The following is a 21,321-nucleotide window of genomic DNA, read 5'->3' on the forward strand; positions in this document are numbered from 1 at the left end:
TTTAAAAGGTGCAGTGTGCGGCACTAAGTGGCATTTAGCAGAACAGAATGGGTAGAAATGGAATATAAAGTATGTTTAAAGTAGTGTATAATCACCTGAACATAAGTGTTTGGGTTTACTTAGAAGGAGCCTTTTATATCTACAGAAGGAGCAGGTCCTCCTCCAGAGAATTGCACTGTAGTGTTTTTATGGTAGCACAGAGTGGACAAACTAGTAACATAGGCGTTTTTATATGTAGTGTGTGGCAGCACGAAATGCACCAGCTGGAAGACAAAGAAGAAGAAGAGAGTGGTTTTTTGTTGTGAACAATAATTTGCACTAGGGGAGAACGGGGTTGGTTGTCACACGGGTTGGTTGGCAGACTCGTTATATCTCGCCACTAGAGGGCGCTGTCTCTCAAATTGGGGTATGGACATTTTCAGAATTAGGATCAGAGCTCACCTACATAGTCTTCTCTGGAGTAAGACAGCTGAACTTGAGGTGAGAGGACTTTTTGTGTTTTTCATGTCAAATTGTAAATATTCAGCTCCTCAGTATTTTTCTTCTTGGCTTTTAAACGATGGGTTTATAACAAAACAAGTGTTGCCCTTACAAAGTGTGAGGGGAAAGCTATAGTTTAGATTTTTATTAGCTAGCTAAGTAGTTGTTAGATGGTTGTTAGCATTGATGCTAGCAAAAAATTCCAGTTGGGGTTGGTCGTCACATTCTCTTTGGGGTTGGTTGTCACATGTATCAACCAACCCCTATGTTGGCAAAATAATGCATGGTGAAATTAGTTGGAGTGTGCAGACCCTACATTTGCCATCACTGTAACTCAGACAGTGACTGCGTGTAGCCTAGTTGAGTCGGCCATTATTGTTCGGCCTATTTGTTTATGTCTTTATGTTGTTATATAGGCTGGCCTTAAGATGTGTTTCCGGTTCATGTTCCTTGCTCATTTTATGTTAAAATGCATTAAGTTATGTAGGCCTATCACTTGTCAGTGCAATTAAACTTTCAAATTTAGTTCTGCCTTCTTGCCTTTTTTAAAAGATTGTTCCCATTGAAATACCATTGTGACAACCAACCCCATAGTGTGTGACAACCAACCCCATAGTGTGTGACAACCAACCCCATAGTGTGTGACAACCAACCCCATAGTGTGACAACCAACCCCATAGTGTGTGACAACCAACCCCATAGTGTGTGACAACCAACCCCATAGTGTTACAACCATCCCCATAGTGTGTGACAACCAACCCCATAGTGTGTGACAACCAACCCCATAGTGTGTGACAACCAACCCCATAGTGTGTGACAACCAACCCCATAGTGTGACAACCAACCCCATAGTGTGTGACAACCAACCCCATAGTGTGTGACAACCAACCCCATAGTGTTACAACCATCCCCATAGTGTGTGACAACCAACCCCATAGTGTGAGACAACCAACCCCATAGTGTGACAACCAACCCCAGAGTGTGTGACAACCATCCCCATAGTGTGTGACAACCAACCCCATAGTGTGTGACAACCAACCCCATAGTGTGTGACAACCAACCCCATAATGTGTGACAACCAACCCCATAGTGTGTGACAACCAACCCCATAGTGTGTGACAACCAACCCCATAGTGTGTGACAACCAACCTCATAGTGTGTGACAACCAACCCCATAGTGTGACAACCAACCCCATAGTGTGAGACAACCAACCCCATAGTGTGACAACCATCCCCATAGTGTGTGACAACCATCCCCATAGTGTGTGACAACCATCCCCATAGTGTGTGACAACCAACCCCATAGTGTGTGACAACCATCCCCATAGTGTGTGACAACCAACCCCATAGTGTGTGACAACCATCCCCATAGTGTGTGACAACCAACCCCATAGTGTGTGACAACCATCCCCATAGTGTGTGACAACCAACCCCATAGTGTGTGACAACCATCCCCATAGTGTGTGACAACCAACCCCATAGTGTGACAACCAACCCCATAGTGTGTGACAACCATCCCCGTGATGGGGTTGGTTGTCACAATGAGTCAGAGTGTCTTTGATAGTTAATTGCCTCTTTGTTACAATGAGTTGGAAAATGAGAGGGATACACATTTCAAGCCAACACCTTAAGCTTCAATTTAATGTAGGAATGACTATTGAAAGATGTTTTGATGATGAGCAATCATCAAAACAGTAAAAAGTGTGACAACCAACCCCGTTCTCCCCTATTTTTTATTTTTATTTTTTATTTTTATTTTTATTAGTTTTTGATGGTAAAAGCCTGAAAAATGGAGGATCATGCATCACAGCAGCTTCTTGTCCTCAAAGGCCACCATAGCTTTATCAACAAGACTGGTGAGCAATGGAGCGTCTCAATCCAGATTATTAAGTATTGCCATTTCTACACACTGTACCTTCACGCCTAACTTCAGACTCATTCACATCATTAATTTCAATTAATGATAGCGGCTGTTCTGTCTGATTTTTTATAGAAATGAACTTGTTTTAAATTACTTTTTCATCACTCTGAAGGGTTCAAACTCAATGCCCTGTGTTCCCATGGTCTCCCTACACGGTGAGCTTGGTTTGCTAATTGACTTCTTCAGGTTCACACAATGTGCCAGCACTCACACTCAATAATCCACACAGGAAAACCCTTGGAAAGCTGTTATCTCCCCCACAAGTGTGAAGTTAATCAAAGTGCAGACTTGCTTCTCCTCTCTGTATTGTAATTCTCCTAACGTTTTTATAAAAAAAAAACTGTTGTCATCTATCCAAGGCAGTGAAAATATTAATCTCATTACAAAACTCAATATATTTTGGAGTTGGCACATTTTCTGTCGGGTCAAATGTCCTTCGATTTCTTTGTTCTGCAGCCAAACGGAAGCCACAGGGGACGCTCCACTCGGCGCTGTGGTTGTCGAGTTCAGTCCTGTATTAGCATCTGGTCCTATCACACAATTAACCTGCTTGTTGACCAGGAGGCCCCTATCTCTGTTGCACAGCTTCCTGCATGCCAGGTTGCCTTTTCTCATGGGGGCCGTTTGCAGGAAGAAAACGATAAAATGGATTGCAGAGGCTCACAGACCCTTCTGGAGGGAAAATAAACAGCCACAAATAGAAAGATTTCTGAGCATTAGATATCCTCACTGTTAAATTTGTTTCAATTACTTATGACGGATGAAGAGAGAAAAATCAATCAATTAATCATAAGTAGTTATAACTCTGTTTGGCTCTCTGAGGCAAAGCCTAAATGAACATTGATTAACTACAACACAGCTCTCAATTAATTCGCCTTCTGTCTCAAAGTTTGGTCTTTAAAAACCAAACTCACTGAGCTTTTAAAAGCCAGTCATGTATGGCCTCTTTTGATAAATGATCATTTGATTTATTGCAGACCCCTAAACACCCTTCATGTGCCAGGAGCTGCTGGTATATCTTTGTTAGATTGTCCCCCATTGGTTCTGAAGAGGCGTAATGAAGCCCAAAGATGGCAGCTGCTGTATGGGAAATGCTGACTCAACTATCTTTCAACTACTCTTCAAACCATCATGGAGGTGGAGTAAAGGCAGCTACAATGCATCCACCTGTCAGTCAAACCAGCCACACCCCTACCTATGCATATCTTAACCTTAATCACAATGAGGGGGTTATAACAAGAAAACTGACTCATACAGTTCTCACAAGGGATGTTCTGAAGGACTAATTTCTAAGACACATGAATGAAAATTTAATTTCTAGCTTACTGAATACTAAGTGTAAGAAAACAGTCATAATTGAGCACAACTCAAAGGGTCAATAATGTCAATTAGTTCGCAGAGCTAGCACCACCAGCCTTCAGTGCTCCTTGAAAATGAACGTCCATTTACACATATGATGGTTACACATTGGTTCAGTTGAGTGGTTTTATGCCAGTTTAACCAGACACAGCCTACATACAACTTTATCATCATTTTCTAGATCAAAATACTGACAAACCGTGCCGTGTTACGAGATACCACCAGTCATCTGTGCTTGTTTACATCCGGGTAGTAGAGCATGATAATAGCAATATGGCAGTGGCCATTAACTGGAGCTACAGCACCAGCTAGTGGCGTACGTTACAGCTTAGACACAAAATGTAATTGGCATTTCGGGCCTACAGTAATGATATATATATAAATATTAATAATTACTTTTACCAACTTGCAAAGGTTCCATTGCTGAATAGTTTTGGTGACTAAACACACATATCCCTAGTTGTGACGAATAAGGAAATAAAGTGTACAGCACTGTTAAATGTTGTCCTGTTGTGTCTGCATGTCATCTTTAACATCTCCTTATTTCTGTTTCCTGATTGTCTTGCTCCATGTATTTTATGTCCATTATTTTGATCTTATTTTACTCTTTATTTTGTTTAATCTTGATCTTTTAAGGGGGCCTTTTTAACATCTGGCAAGGGACTACGGATGTAAACTAGCCTTTTGGCTAATTCTGGCACATTTACAGAAGTGTTAATTATGTGCATGGTCCTTTTTAAATAATAAATAAATAAAGTACAGAGACCAGGCTGCAAACATTTAATTCTGCTATAAAAATGAACATTTAATGCTCATGGAGCTTCCTTTTGGAGTCAGCCTCAAGTGGACACTCGAGGAACTGCAGTTTTATGTCACTTCTGCAGTGGCTTCGTATATTGACGCCAAAGGTTTCCGCTTGAATTGAACACTTAAAAATCGTATCTTAACACTGAAAGACAAATGACATAAAAGTCAATATTCTAGTTCATAACCTCCTGTATGTAAATAAAGAAGTAAAATAAGTTAATTTATGAAGAACTATGATTCATACAGACACAAAAATAGAGTTTTTTTGAGGGTAGTATTCCCGGCAGTGCTGAGCAAGATTTCTGAGTAAAAACACCGTCATGTCTCTGCTCTGTTACCCATGAGACGCTTGTCTTGTTTACCCAAATAAAAAAGCCTCAGTTCTGTTTCAGCTGGGAAATCTTCTCAACCCTCGGGATGTTAGAAAATGATACTTGCATATTTATAATCTGCCTCCTCAACAGAAGTTAAAGACTTCTGTCCAGAGATGTTTTTGCTTCAGTCATTTTCAGTTGGCGATGCCATAAGATATAACAGATTAACGGGGTTGCTTAAAGGATAAATTATTAACTACATCAGCATCGACTGCCGTTCTGTGACAGGATACAAACCCCTGTTTCCTGGAGGGATGTCGAACACACTGCCATGGTGACATTAACCAGTTGGAGTCACATTATTGATCATCAATGAAGAAATATGTGAACCCAGGCCACTCTAAATGATAAGCCAATACGATTATAGTACAGGCTGGGTCTTTGTTTGTATGTTACTTTATAAAATGACTTGTTTTGACTCTGGGATTAAGGGCAGTTGCAAGCGTAGCCCGGTCTTTTATCAAGTCTTATTTGCAACACACCGTCCATCCCTTGTTTTGACACCCTTATCATCCATATTTCATCCATGGAGTCTGGTGATATTGAGGAGAGCATTGTGAAAGCAGTTTCTGGTCTCTAAATCAGATAATACAGTGACACAAAGGTCTATATCTGTAGGGATCATTTTCAAAAAATCAAACACTTTCAATAACAGGCTGAGCATGTCAATTTGGAAAAGAAAACAGCATCTTTAGTTAACACACTTTGTTTTGGCTGATTTTCTGGAGGGGATTACTTTGCAGCCAATATAGCCGTGTCTGGGCTGTCAGGTATAGTTATCCACTGGATCAGTTCCAAAACACTTTGAACCTTCTGTTTAGCTACACATCAAAACATCTCAAATTGAACCCTAGTTAAAAAAAATCCCTTTAAAACTCCACATCACCAGGCCTTGTTTTTGGTTTATACCACTGGTGGGATACAAAAGCCTTGCAGCCATACACCTGCAACACTGAGGGAGGTAGGATAGTAAAGCAGCTAATTTCCTGATGATTTAGAGGGCAGCAGACACGGTAAGACAGAGGTATTACACAATCACTTTTAGGCCCCAGAGCTCCAACGAGACATTCTTGGAAAATTAGTTTGAAATATCTGTGGAAAGACGAGGAAGGGAAGTACTTCTTAAATTTTTGATAAAGGTGAATTACTTTTGAAGGAACTGCCGCCAGCAGTAAATCCACGGCAGATATTCACTTGGGCTAACTAAGATGCTCAGAGGAAGCAACGCCTGTTATCATTTCTACAGTAGCCTGGGGCGGGTCCATGGGAAGGCCTGGAGTAGCATGGCTTAGTTAAAATCTGATGCTTAACACTTCACCTGTGATGCCACCCTGAAATCCTTCTCTATGATTGGCTATTAGCCTGGTCAGAGGTTAGCATATGCTCATTGTCATTGTCAACTAAATGATAAAACATTGCCCCCCAAAATGCAAGTCATATGCTGTGTTAAGTTATAACAGAGCCCCTTGCCACTAGCTGTTGCTGCAACTCTGATTAAAAGCCACCATCATACGGCTGTAATGCTCTACTATCAGGATGTAAACAAGCACAGATGACTGATGTTAACTTAAATTCGGGAGCAGGATCACGCCTAAACCAAACCCTCATTAACCTGATAAGCCTACTTAAACGTAGCCAGCCTACTCCAACCCTTTGTCTGTGATTCTTCAACCTACCCTCCCTCACCTTTCTCTGCTTCAATTAACCTTTTTCCTTATTCCCTTCACTCAACGTGTGCTGGCTTCCTCTATGCCATTGTCTACTTCCAGGTACAACCCAGGTCAAGATCAGCTCGGCAGGATAACGCTGAGACCGAACCCCCATCTTGAGTCTCCTTGTGCTGGGCCACACTACGTACGAATAATTCATTAAAGGTTCAAACTTATATCCTTGTGTGGTGTGGTCCTTGCCAGTGAACTGGAATATAACCACTCAACCAGAGCAATGTGTAACAAGCACAAGTATGTGGACGTTAACCTGCAAGGAGGACCAAAGGCTGGTGGTGCTAGCTCTGCTATCTTTAGCCACAATCATCAAACAAATTTGACAGTGTTCACCTGTGTTTGACAGGCTCAAACCCCGCCTCTTTACCTCACACTACGTTTGGTTGAGTTCAGCATTTCCAATATGGCTCCCACCAACGATTGGCTTCAAAACAGCGCTCAGAAACAGGTGGGTGACGTCATGGATACTACATCCATTATTTATACAATCTATGGTGTTCACTTGCAGCTTCTGAGGTTTAGTGTTTAGCCGTGTTGAATACATGAGGCTTAGTTTTGACTGTTTTCTAAGTGTTTTCTTCCCTTTAGACTAGCCAGCTAGTCTCAATCTAAATATCTGTTTAACCGTCTAGGAAATGAGTCGCCTCAGAACAACCCGTATTCAGAAGCAGAACTTGCTTGCATACCAACTTTTTGAGCCATGTTGCAACATATTGCAAGGTGCTTGGCCAAATTTCTTTATGTTGGTATTCTAAACAGTGACATCAATCTTGTTTTTTACTCCTGAAACGGTGAAGAGGCTAGGCACGCCCCCAACAGCAGCTCCCCTGATATAAGCTTGATAGGGTGCTGATCTGGTCTCAAACCCATATTGCATCGTTCAGGGCTAAACCTGACCTCTTCATCTTCACCTCCCTTCAGGCAATAAATTTGTATGAGCCAGCGATCCCTCTCCATAGTTCAGGTGTTATGAGCTCCTGACCTTGAGTCACCTCATCATTGCTCTTGTTCAGCCCGAGCCAGGAACAGTAACATGCCATTCCCCAGCCGCCTGACATGTGGTACACCTGCATCCTACCTGATCCATCATCCTCCAGAGCTTCATCACACACAGTTACCCCTTCCCTGTGGCCAATGAATTTTACCCTGAGAGAGCTGTAAATATTATATCCAATATGAAGTCCTATGATTTGTTTTATATGAGATGTGCAGGAGAAGAATATTATAAAACCAGGCGGTGGGAGGATTCCTATAACATCAGAACTCATGGGACCAGGGAGCAGGTGGAATGCGCGATGCTATCAAATAATAAGCATTACAAGGGTGGAGCACCCTTATCCATTAGACACATGCTTCCTGCCTGGCACTGTATGGATGTTTTAATTTCCAAAGGTATCACAATAAAACTAACCGGATGCAATCTGGCTCCTGTGAAAATAACTTACGCTCATTTTCAGTCCCAGTAATTTTCATCACCGGGGATTTTAAATGGATGTGCAACGTCCATTACAGACCAAAGGTATGAGCGCCTGGAGTTGCTCGATGAAAGCTTGTGCTCCGCTCAGAATGCCTCATTGCCCTGAAATATTGAGCTGTTAATCATGACGAATAAATATGACTAGCAGCTACCCTGTCATGCGTTTACAGAGGAGGGGAGATGTGTAGGGAGTGGGGGTGATGCTATATAGCTTCTTAATGTCCCTGATTAGGTTTCGGGATAATATGTGGGGGAAACATAATGGAAATGGAAATTTGTCTTGGCACACTGTTAGAGCATATTTCAATGTTGATTGTTTACCAGGGGTTATGAGAGCGATGGGTATTTAATAGTTGTTTAGATACAGCGAGGTAATAAATATGGGGAAATTACAAATGCTCATATGCTCTGTTGTGGTTGTTGCGAGTATGGGTAGTATTTTAAAAGAATAGTTTGATGTTAAAGGAAATCCCACAAGCAGTTTTCCTTGTTATTAATGTTATCTTAAGTCAGCAGTAGCTATCAGCAGTAGCTTTACATTTTCTGTGCAGACAGGGATGACACTACTCCTAACATATGCAAGGAGTAGAGAGAGGGAAATGGATATCGTCCATTGGTTTATCTTAAGTTAATCTTATTAGGATACAAAAAGTAAAATGATCAGCAAACATACTTTGTTGGTGGGCCCACTTATTTTATAACCATCTCCAGAGGTACCATTATATCGAAAATATATGAGTTTCATTGTGCAAAAATACCATCCATACAATTTCTAATGAAGAGTATGATGTGAAAGATGATTCCACACTTACATTTTTGCAGAGTTTGTTGTTTGTGCGTATGGATTATAATCTGTGGGGATGTATTTTTAACCTGTGTGTGCAGGATTGCTGTTCATGCACATATTTTGCAAAATCCACATGCATGTATTACAAATGTGCACTAACAATATACTGTGTGCACAGCATTTGCACACAGCCTTTTTTTGTTTCTTTACCTGACACCTGGAGATCGGTTCGAAGTAGCAATAATGATTAATAAGCTAAATTTGTAGAGGTAAAACTTAAGATTTGAATGTGCTGGTAGGTGCATTTTGCCATCTTCAAAGTAGTGACCTGAATCATTCCTCAAGTTGCAATGCTGAGCTCAATGGCTTGATATAACGACTCAGTCCAGAGTAGGGCTTCAAAGGGGTGGAATGTTTCTGGTAAATTTCCATGGGAAATTAAGCTTGGGTATTTTGGGAATATTTCAAATTGGAAACTTTCCATGGGAATTAATGGGAATTAACTGGGAATTGAGGGTAATTTAATGGAAAGGTAGCATATCCAAGCATAAATATTTGTTTTGTTATAAGCAGACATCCATCCAAAATAGAAATCATCTGTGCATGTGATGGAGGAGTGCACAGTGCATGTAAGAGGCGTGGTCTCAATAGCCCTGCAGTAAGCAGTGTGCTATGTGCATGTGATTGAGGAATAGCAGCTTTCAACTGTACTTGCATGAAATCTGGTTGTTTTAGTCAGGATTATGCTGAAATATATTTTCCCCAACTATATTTAAGTTCCTTATGAAGAGCCAACCTTCAATTTAGTAAATTCCTGGTTCCTGGAAAGTTTCCAACTTTGAAAATTCCCAGAATTTTGCAACGCTAGTCAAAAGTAAATAAAAATCAGGCTGCAAGAAATTTCTAAGTTTGAAAATAAATGTTTTTCATTTTTATTATCTGTGGACAAACTAAAGTGTCAAATCAATAAGTAACTGCGTCATGTATCAGTAGCTAGCTAGATAAAACCATTAGAAACTTTGTGCACCAGAATAAAACTACAAATGTAGTTTCACACTTTTTGGACGAACCAAACTTTCATGTTGATTGTCAAGCTTTGGAGATACAGAAGTGTAAGCCAACTTTTGTTACCTTTTCATGGAGTCAGACTTCAAGTTTCTGCCTGTTCACTCTGTGAGGTAAGCTAACTGTTGGCTGATAATCATAGGTTCATTTTTATGTCTTCTCAGCTAACTCTTGGCTCGCATATCAAATGTGTCTTTCCAAGATAAGCAGCCTCTGATGTTACTCCTTTAACAAGTAACATCAGAGGTGTGTGTCTTGTTCATTTATCTTCACTTTGAATTCCCCTCATTAAGTTTTCAAGGACACATCAAATCTTCCCTCTTACCTTAAAAAGAAATCGCCACCACATCAGATTTCTGTGAGGACACAGGACCTCAGTTTGACCTGACCTTCGGCCTGCAGCCCTGACTGATGGCGGCAAACAACAAGTCAGCATGAAGAAATGATGCATCCATCACTCTGAATCTGTTGAATCAACCAATGCCTGACATTTGGGACCCACGTGCGCTGAGGCCCTGCCGCCTCATGATGCATTATAGCTCAGCTGATAACAAGAAAAATGGCGAGCACAAATCGTTTCATCATGAGGGGAGTGTTATCGGGCGCAGTAAGGCAGTTAACCGGCGCGCTGAATCCTCTCATTTCTCCTCTCTGTAGTTACAGTGTGGCGACTTGATTCACCTTATTTTGATAGATGATTATTGATTAAGCAGTGCAGACGCAGCTCAGAGCCTCTCTACATTGTATATGCAGACTTTAAATTATGTTATAGTTTTAGCACAAACAGCTGCTAGTCTACATTTATGGAGAAACAACAGTTTAAACATTAATACATAAAAATAAACTCATAAATCAGTTTCTGGACTTCCTGTGTGGGTCCAGCTCGGTTACAGAAACCATTGAAGCCACTTTGTTTCCTCCTGCAACACGTTTTGGGATGAACTGTTCTTATCGACTTTTTTTGGGCTGTGGAATGAAGGAGCCTAAATTTAAACTCTCTTTTGTATACTGAACAAAAACAGAGTGAAAGAGTGGCTTCAGGCTGTTTTGGTGTTTTATATCTGCTGGTTTTGTTCGGGATGAGTACACAATGTTCAGCTCTACCATCCGGTTCTGGAGCAAAGTTTGGTATCCAGCTGCAACATGAATTAAAATAAGAAGCAGTGCTAAAGTTATGACTTTAATATTAATTTTTTCTTTCTTAATGATTTATTTTTCTTATTATTTTAGCCAAAAAGTGTAGCTAAAGACCACTTTTATGAATATTCTTGTCCTAGCTTATCAGTTATGTGGATTTGCATGGAGCTCAGAACCCAAATTATATCCTCAGGGGTTTTTGAGATGCAGGATGAGATAGGTTTGAAAATATACTGCATATAAAATAGAGTCCTTTACAGCTTTCATAACTCACTAACTTACTCAGACACATGCAAGAACATAAAGCACAGAACAAACAGGCTGCAAACATCCATGAACACCTGTCTCAGGAGTATACTGAACATCTGGTGGAGTGACAAAGTCAGCAACGTGGACCAGTAGAGGAGAACAAACCAGGATCACACTGACTTACAAATCCTAAGGAGAAAGAGGAGTCAGGTTGGACACACCTGCTGAAAACAGAGAAGACCTGACCCACAAGGAAGAAGGGAAAGAGGTCAGCCAAAGAACAGCTGGAGAAGAGGTGGACTCAACTGGGGGGGGAACTAGAAAGTACAGCCAACTACTGAGTGAAAGGGAAGACATTCATCAATGGCTTATACTCCCTGGAGGAGTAGAGGGCTTAAGTGTGTGGGTGTGTGTGTGTTTAAGGGTTTTATATCCCTCATAAAGGTGTTCAACCTCACAATATGACACACGTAGAGGTCACAATGTACGACTTGTCAACCTCTGGCACCTGTTTCATAAGTACACGCAGGTAACACTGTCTAATAATAGAGCTAATTGAAAATGTTGAGGTCTTCAACAGCATTTCAGCACTTCTCTCATTAATGAAGAAATAGTTAATCCAGAAGGACGGAGGCAAGAATGAATATAATCATTAGTGGCACCACAAGAAAAAAAAAACCTGACTCTTCTTTTGCACCTTTTTCAAATCACACTCAGTATGATCCCTAAAAGGGTGTGAAGTTTCCACCACTGGGGTTTTATCACAGCTGTGTGGTGTTCATTAACCCTGTCCTGACTCATTTCTCCTTTTGCTGGACGGGAAAATGGCTTTTGCTCCTCACCTGGGCGATGTGCTTCAACTGCAGAAACCATGGATGCTGAGGCAAACAGTGGAAATATTATGAATGCTTTCAGATAGATAACAGCGACACAATGAATGTAGAATACTGCATGTTTCACCTGTGGTTTCATGAGTGGAGAACTGGTCTCTCATTAACACTGTCGCAAATCATCACTTTAACATAATGCACAGGTATTAAATATCAAAATAAGGGACTGAAGCTTCCTGAGTGACCTCTGGAGAACCAGTGTAACTTATTAACACTAGCATTGCTGAATTAGCATCATCTGTACCCGACACCAGCACCTCTCTTTGCAGCTGCCTGTTGCAGCACACAGAGGCAGACGAGATTATCTCAGAGAAACTGTGAAGTAAAGATTCGATCAGGGATTCATTTGCCTCCGAGCTGAGCAAATCCAGGTATTATAGCAACCTGGAAACAGATCCAAAATGGAACCGGCTATTAGAGCAAATCCCTACTTGCTAAACAGCCATTTGCATTTCAGTGGCTGCTATGCCCTGCAGAGATTTTCCTCACTCTAACAATGGAGGGATGCAACATTAGGCCAGCTCATGAACGCAGGATTATCCTCTCCTCTCAGGTGCTTTACTTAACATTAGCTTCTTGTGCTTCCGCTGAACAAGTGCAATCATTGTCAGTGTGGCATATCCTCTTGTTTACAAATGCAATATTGTTTCCCCTTGGAGGAAGCTGGGACTGGGGTATTGATCTACGGCCCCGGGGCGACAAAAATCCAGTCCAATTTTATATTGTATTGAAACAAATTGCTCCTGGTGGGGGCCGTCAGAGAGCTCAGCGTTATCTCGCCCATCCTGCAGCCATGCACTCCCAACTGTGTGCTTTACCAGGTTTATCGCACCTCTGTGCACTATTGTTCACACACTGAGCTCCCCGCACAGGGACGCTTTACAGTCCAGCCTTAGTGAGTGACATTTTAACAAGAAGTCATAAAACATGTCACAGGAGAGAGGAGGGAAGAGAAATGCCAGAATCCCCTGAATCCACTCACACAGAAAAGCAAACGACCCCCGCGGCTAAACCCTGATCACACACAATCATGTCACTGCTGCACACCACCGACCACGCACACACACACACATGCATGACACCCGGTCAAATGCAGTGTATCTGCACACATCCAGAGCAGAGCCACCACACACATCTGCAAACACACACACAATGCAGCCTGCCAGGAAGGGCCACCGGGGTCCAGTCATGGCAGGAGCCAGCAGAAAACTGATAAGGCTGGCTGGATTTGTTTAATTCAGCCTGCTCCCAAAGCTGCTGCTGCTGCTGCTGCTGGAGGGGGAGGAAAGAAAAGAAAACAACTGCACAGTAGGAACAGGTGAAGAGACGCAGGGGATCTGAGTGAACCGCAGAGATAAACATAAACAGTAGCAGGATTAACACACAGCTCCGCATAACAGGTTGTTCTTTTTTTTCTTTCTTATGTACAGACACACTTTGAGATAAATTCAAGGCAGGAATCTGTGCTCATCATCACATCAGAGGGACTTTAAATCCCAAGTGACAACGTGGAATACAACGAGCACAATAACACAATTGCCTTCACACTCGGGTTGACATGCAGCGCAGGGTATCCTGCTGTATCTCCCCCTCTATTAGCCCCACAGCTCTGGCGCTTCATCAAAGTGTCATGATGCACGCTGATCAAAACCCGGCGAGGACCCAGGGAGCCGGGTTACCAAAAAAAAAAAAAGTAAAAGTGACAGAAGCATGTGCAAACAGAAGCAGACACAGACACAAATAGAAAACACACACATGCAAACACAGCAGTGACCTGACTTCACATTTTTACGCTATGCAGTGTGTCTGTCTCACCAAACAGGTGGAGGAGCCCTGAGAAATGATTAGTTCACTTCTTCAATAATTGATACAAGCTGCAGAAAGGACAAGTCAATATCTTTCCAATTTTACCCCGGCTAATAATGGGCAGAGGTGTGTGAGATAGAGGCGGAAAGTGCAGCTGCAGACATCCACTCTAATCAAATATTAACATGGTGCTTCGTAAATGATAGAGAAGAGTATGATATAGTCAGGGAGGCTGCCAAAAACCAAGAAATAGTTTCATGTCAGCATCCATTATGCAGAGGTAAATACAGGCTGTTAGTCAAAGACTGCAAACAGAGAGGTTACAACAGTATTAATGAGTGATTAACAAATAAATAAAAAAGCCACTACTGCTGCTGCTCTGCATCCGAGAGCGAGGCACAGTGTGTGTATCTCAACCTCACACATCCCACAACAAACTGACAACCTGCTACACAGCATCAAGCCGGAGAAATCAATCATCAAAAGCCAACAAAGAAGAGGAAAAGAGGCTCAAAGCATCCGATTTCAACTGATTCAATCTGCTGTGACAAGCCATGTACTCACCAGTGACAGTGCCTCTCACTTTTCCTCTCTTGATCCCCTCACTCTCCTCTTACTTCTCCCTCCCTCTGCTTCTCTTTTTCCTCTCACTGTGCCTCCTTTTTTCCTCCTTTTTTCTTTTTCTCTCCCCCTCTCTCTCTTACTCACTCTCTCCTCCCGATCCTCTCCCTTGCTTGCTCCTGAGCAGAATGAGCCTCCACTGCACTCGGGAACCCTGTTTCTATGGCAGTGTGAGCAAGCAAGCAAGCAAGTCAGCAGGATACTGTAGTGCAAATGTCTAGGGGCAGATCCCTCACTCAGCTCAGCGAACAGTCAAACAAGCTCAGTAGGCTCTCACTTCAATCTTGGTGTGCTTAAACACTCCCGAGCCACTACAACTTCTGCTGTGGGGAACACTGTTGGTGGGAAAGTGGAGGAAAAACCTGCAAAAGATATATTTATGGCTACCTGAAAACACAGGCAATGCAGCAAAAGAAAGAAAACATGCATAAGTTCAGGAGCATGCATAAACATGAGGGTATCCTCATGCATTTCAAAGCTTTTCTTTGAATAGCCGTCCAGATTACACATTCAAAGAGTTGTTTCATTATTTTTTTACATAACCTGAAATTAGGCAAATGCTTCATGCAGGATCAAAAGGGATTCTTTTTTTTTTTTTGATGAGTAACACATGCAAGCCTGTGCTTTGTTCTGTGTCAAGAGAGCCGGCTGTGATGAACACATGTAGGTCCACACACTCCTTCAAGAGCCACACACCATTGATTTAATAAGGAGAGAAATTGCACCTCAGGCTGCAGTTGTGGCCGCGGTCATGCGACATATTGCAGCACAATCAGTACAATCTTGAACAGAGTGGAGAGAGAGAAAAAGGGAGAGACTGAAGAGAGAAGGAGGGGTGAGGGGAAAAAAAGTGCAACCCCCCTCCAGTCTTCCCTCTATCTAGATTAGCATCAGTTCCTCAACAGGCGCTTTGGTCCGCAGAGGATGCTTCCCTGACCAGAGGATTTGACTGCAAGAGCAACCTTGAAATCAATTTACAGCGCTACACTGACAAAATAAATAGGATTTAATTGCTTCTGAATTGCTGCACACATGTATGGAATGATGCAGTTGGCAAGCATTCAAATTTGTGATCCTAGAAAGTGTGTTGGGGGTAAGAAGAACAGCTTGGCTCCTCCAGGGGGGAAGGGTTTCAGTGCTAACTGTTACACCAGCTAATACATTATGTATCGCTGCAAGACACTCCTGCAGGATGTCTTAAAACTCTTGTCCTTGATTCATTTTTTATTGTGAAAGTAATCTAGAGACATGAGTGTTTTTTTCCAAGGAGAGAATTATTCAGCAGGTGTACAACCAAATGACATCGTTTAGGTTTAAAGCTGTCATAGCAGCTGCAGAAAGTCCAACAAGGCTGCAACAGAGTCCAAGCAGGGGTCAAGAAACAGGAGCTGATTCATGTATCAAACAATAGTGGATTTTAAACCAAGCAAGATTGTCCTAGATTGGAAAGTAAGGCCTGTTCCCAAATGCTATTTACTGCAGTCCCTCAGGTGGCCACTGGAGGCTGACTCAAGATGTGAGTCGATCCCCTTAGAGCCCCATATTAAAGCACCTTCAATGGGTAAGCTTGGTGTTAAAAGAACAAACTAACCTTCAGGTCAAATCTCGTTTATTATTATGATAGCTGTAAGGGTTAGGGATGTTTCAAGGTGACTAATTTCCATGTTTCAACAGAAATTTAAACCCTGACTAACTGACAAGTCTACTGGTTAAGAGTGATTTATACTTCAGCGTTGAATCAATGGCATAGCCTACGCCGGAGGTCCACACACACACTGACGTGCACCTCCTCCAAAATGTATCTACCCATGGAATTGACACGGACTGCAAGCCCTGTGATTGGTCCGCTTGACGGCATTGCATTTCTCGCATTTACAGCACTTCCATGGGCCATGTATTTCATCTCCTCCTCTCTATTCTTCCCTGTTCTCATGTCTGCATGATAAACAGCAACATGTATCAGCTGTAGATTAACATAACACGCTCTGAGTCGCTGTGGAAAAGTAAACAGAGGTCGGAAGCAGGCGACCGGCTATCAGAGAGACCACACTGCCCTCAAGCGTTTCAGCGGAGAATTGCTGCGCGACACGGACACATCAAGGCACAAGAATGTGGTGCTCATGTCTGCGTCAGCCCCTGCTGCGTAGGCGTGACGCAGAAGTATCAATCAGCCTTAAGATAACACTCAGAAAACAGTCAAAATAAAGCAGAATTTACATAACATGGCTAGACACAGGACCTTTAAGTGTACAAGTTCAATATAAAACTGTTTTGCAGAGTGTGCCTAAAACTAGCAGAGCCTTCAATCCTATTTGCAAGTTATCGTCCATATTTCTGTGCTGGCTACACAGTGCTTGATTACATCCGGGTCGTAGAGCATTATCGCAATTTGGCATTAACCATTAACCGGAGCTACAGCCTTAGATAACAGCTTGGACACAACATTTGACCGGGATTACAGGACTACAATTACAGAAGTACTAATGATTAGTTGAACCGACTACACCCTTGCTGACTCACAAGGGTGTACTCTAAAAGTCTCCAAGGGAGTCTCTTACATTCACATTACTGTCTTTGGCAGGGCAGCTTTGTTAAGAAGTGTACAGTGACATTAAAGACATGTATGTAAGTGACAATCTTTAGGATTATACATTTGATTGAGTACTTGTTCTAATCCAAACCTTGGTCTTGGCCAAAACCTATCCAAGTCCACCACATTCAGGAAGGCAATGTCTAATCCTTTAGATTGGTTTGTCAGATCAGACACACTTACATACAAGTAGTTCACCTCACCTCTGTGTTGTGTAATGGGTAAATAACTTGTGTTAATGAAATAAGTCCTCAGGGTCAGAGGTTAAGTAGTAAAAAGCATCTTCAATCAGTTGTCGGTGTGATGATGACACTGGCTCAGGTAAAACATTTCAACACCGACATCTTCAGCTTACTGCACACCCCACTAAGAGGCTTAATGTGATTTTGACTTGCAGCGCTGTGCTTTAATTTCCCTGAAAAGGAAAATCAAATCAAGCACATATAAGATGACTAAACTCAAAGGAAAGTCTGGCATAAAGAAACCGATGCACCCGTAATCCAGTGGTCCTGAAGTCGCTTCACATCATTCATGTCTCCTGTGATGTAGCTGCTGCAAACAGCACACGCAACAATATCCTTTAAACATTAACAGTGCATGACAGATTGGTTTATAAGAAGCGAACGGCATGACAATCAGCTGACAGCGGCTCTTGATGGGGCATTGATGGGTGGAGGCATTGAGATAGTGATGCCTCAGCTAAAGGTAGACTGCTGATGAGGGTTAGCCAAATAAAGCCAGCATGAAACTGAGGACAATGCGTATGAGCCGGGACTGTCGGGTAAAAACTGCAGCCACAAACATGATTTATCTTGCATGGATGGATCGAAGAAAAGCAGGAGAGTGATATATTTAGCAGTAACCTAAACATTTTAGACGATGTCATTTCAACTACGCACTGAACTTCTGACCTATCCTAAAAAATCATCTAAAAATGTAAAGGACAAAGTTACAATCTCAGACTCTGAACAAACAGCTATGATGCAGCAAAATGAAGCCAATGCTGAAGTGCAACAAAACTGCAGTTCCACTGAGTGTCCACTAGAGGCTGGCTGCAGAAACAAAGAAAGTCCCATAAGGTCCCATGTTAAAAGCACATTTGTACAGCAAAGTTAAAAATGTTTACAAAACACAATTTTTATTATATTAAAGGTTAAGAGATATATATAATGAGGAGTGTGGATGAGTTGATTGACAGTTAGTAGGTAGCTGCCAGGAGGCTCAAGGTCCGCCTCTTTGCCTGTGTATAGGTTGATCAAAAGTACAGCTATAGAAGCAATTCCAATATGGCGACTGCCAACATTAGGCTTCTTGGGAAACCAATGGGTGACACCAACATGTTTACACGGCCAAAACATTTAAATAAAGTCTTCAGAGGTTTATAAAACAGCCAAAAGCAATCCTGATTCCTGGAGTCTACAATTCAAGTTGTCTTCTAAATCAACTGAAAAATGTGATTTGCAAAGATGTTTTGTTACTTTCAAGTGGACTTGCTTTAAGTGCATGCTGCTTATAATAGCAATTGGTCTTATATTATGTTAATGCTAATCAAATGTATGGTGATAGAGCTGTTAGCAAGGAGGCTAAAGGGCCTGCCTCAACACCGCCCACTTTGGCTAATGCTAGCTTGATCAAAAGTTATGTCCAGTCAGCATTTCCAATGTGGTGGTCGCCATTGTTCTGCTTCAAAACTCCACATCAGAAGCTAATGGATGATGTCACTGAGTCAATGTTTTATACAGTCTATGGGCGGGGCTTAAGAATCCTGGAAAACAACACTCCTCTGTCAATCAACTCAGGCATGCCCCTAACTATGCAAATCCCTGTCGTATACTATGCATGTAAATAAATGAGCTACTCAGACCAAAGCTATTTTCTTGTACCAGGCTGTAAACATATTTACTTTGCATTTTAACATGGTTGTTAATGAGGCTTCCTTGACTTTTGGAGTCAGCCTCTAGTGGATGCTTGAGGAACTGCAGCTTTTTTGCAGACTTTCAATGGCTTCAATTCTCAACAAGGTTTTTTATTGAGTAAGACTGACTCAAAACTTTTCTCTTTGGAGAAGCTTTAAGAAATGTTTGACATGTTTATAAGCATATCTTATCCAATTTATGGCCTTAACCTCCTCTAATCTTTCATTTCATCTGCCTCATCTGGTTGTACTCATGTTTGTAAAGCACTCTATAACACTGTTAAGGAAAGTGCTGTAGAAATAAATATATATTTTAACTGCGTAGTCTGCTGTATGTAACCAGTTGCAGGTCAATGTCAGCACCACCGCTCTGAGTTTTCTTATCGTAAATGTGAAGGACTGCAGCAGCAGGGTTTGCTCCTGTGAGCTGAAACAAATATATAAATAATACAAGACGAGAGAGGGAGAAGACCCCAATGCGGTGCAGAATAATAAGGGTCATGACTCGACTCCGGGGCTGAGGCAGAGCACCCGAGAGCCCTGAATACATATGGTCAAAGTCATAGGAGCCCGTGTCAGGGCCTTCAAATCACTGTTGTTGATAGCTAAGCTTCTTTTTGTCCCTCCAGGACTTCTTTGATGCTCCTATATGGTCATTAAGTCAAGGATCTGATCCAGCAGGAAGGTTCACAAACACCTGGAGAGAGCATGTGACATGGATCAATACTAACATGCGATGAGGTATGCACTTCCTTTTTTCTTCTCCTCACAAAAGTGACTGAGAAAGCAAGTTTACGGCAGAGAATTATCCTCTTAGATGATGATGATGATGCTGAAGATGCCTGTCTCCGCAGTAGCAGGAGCTCCATTGTGAGCATAAAAAATGACTTCTTTGTCTTGGCTGTTTTTTTTGCAGAGGAAAAGGTCACCCTGGTGTCATTTTACATGCTTGTGCTACAGAAAAGGGCACAGCCTGGTAAATAACAGAAAAGCAGAGGGGGCAGAAAGGAGTAAAACAGCTGAACAACAGCAGCAAGCACAAATGGAAAGTCAGTCATGCTTCTCAGGTGATATCAGAGGGACTCAGAAACCAAATAAAAAAAGACTCAATATAGGTGTGAGAGGAATAAACTCTCTTAAAATGGGAAGTCTAATTTTAAAGGAAAGGATTAGTTTCAAACGAGCTGAGAGAATCTTTCTCTGAATAGCCGTATGAAGCTGTTTGTTCTGGAGCGGTAACCCGAGGATCTTTAGCTGACTGACATAAGTGGATTAACACTTATTAGAGGCACTCACGGTAGATCTCCTCTCCAGGGACTGAACAGTAAAATATTTGTTACACTACAACAGACAGGAGCAAGGAGAAAACATTGTGCTGTGGTGTGACAGACGAGACAATCCTCTTTATGCAGGACACACAGTCAGAGAGACAGAACCTGTATTTGAGTGATTCCATCTCCTGAAGGATAGTGAAGTCTCACCAACTAAGAATCTCTTGTTAATTTAGATCAAGATTTAAATATATTAAGATTAAAAGATTTTAAAAGTATCACGAAATACAATACATGTAAAATATTGAAGTTCCTCCAAGGAGTTTTTATCTGGTTATGCAACAGGCTGATGCCTTAGCACTGATGACTTCATATGAGCTACAAAAGCAAACCAGACTAACGCCTCAAAGATTGAAGCATGCCGTCGCAGCGCAGGCATCAGACAAACATTTCCTCAACACTTGATAAAGTGAAGTTAGTATAACACAAGTTCAGGAGCAGGACCACGCCTCCAAAACCAATCTACTCACCTGCAGCTCATTATCTCTTTCACCTGGGCAATTATCCACTTGGTGTATGTTTAGTGATCCTTGTCTTGTGTTTTACTCCTGAGTGTTTCTAGTGTATCGTGTTTTATTTTTGTAGTTCCTGCTCCCTGTGTGTCTGGTTCAGTTTTACTTCCTGTGTTTTCCCTCCTTTTCTGATTGTCTACACCTGTGCCTTGTTGTTCTCACCTGTGCCTCCTTACTCGTTACCCAGTGTGTGTATAACAAGGGTTCCCAAACTTTTTGCAGCCAGGGACCCCTTACAGGTATGAAAATGTTCCAAGGACCCCCTCATAATTGTAA

The 21,321-nt window shown here is 41.9% G+C and overlaps 1 protein-coding gene across 1 annotated transcript in view; it reads right to left on the minus strand.

Annotated features, from left to right (window-relative positions):
- The window catches only part of syt6a (synaptotagmin VIa), a 66,769-nt gene extending 45,696 nt beyond the window's left edge, over positions 1–21,073 (minus strand). Inside the window, exon 1 of the mRNA XM_034695027.1 lies at positions 21,004–21,073. The gene's annotated coding sequence lies outside the window, so the exon portion shown is untranslated. The remainder of the gene's footprint in view (positions 1–21,003) is intronic.
- Between the last annotated feature and the right edge of the window lie 248 nt (positions 21,074–21,321).

This window comes from Notolabrus celidotus, chromosome 11, assembly GCF_009762535.1.
Source record: "Notolabrus celidotus isolate fNotCel1 chromosome 11, fNotCel1.pri, whole genome shotgun sequence".
NCBI classification, from domain to species: Eukaryota; Metazoa; Chordata; class Actinopteri; order Labriformes; family Labridae; genus Notolabrus; species Notolabrus celidotus.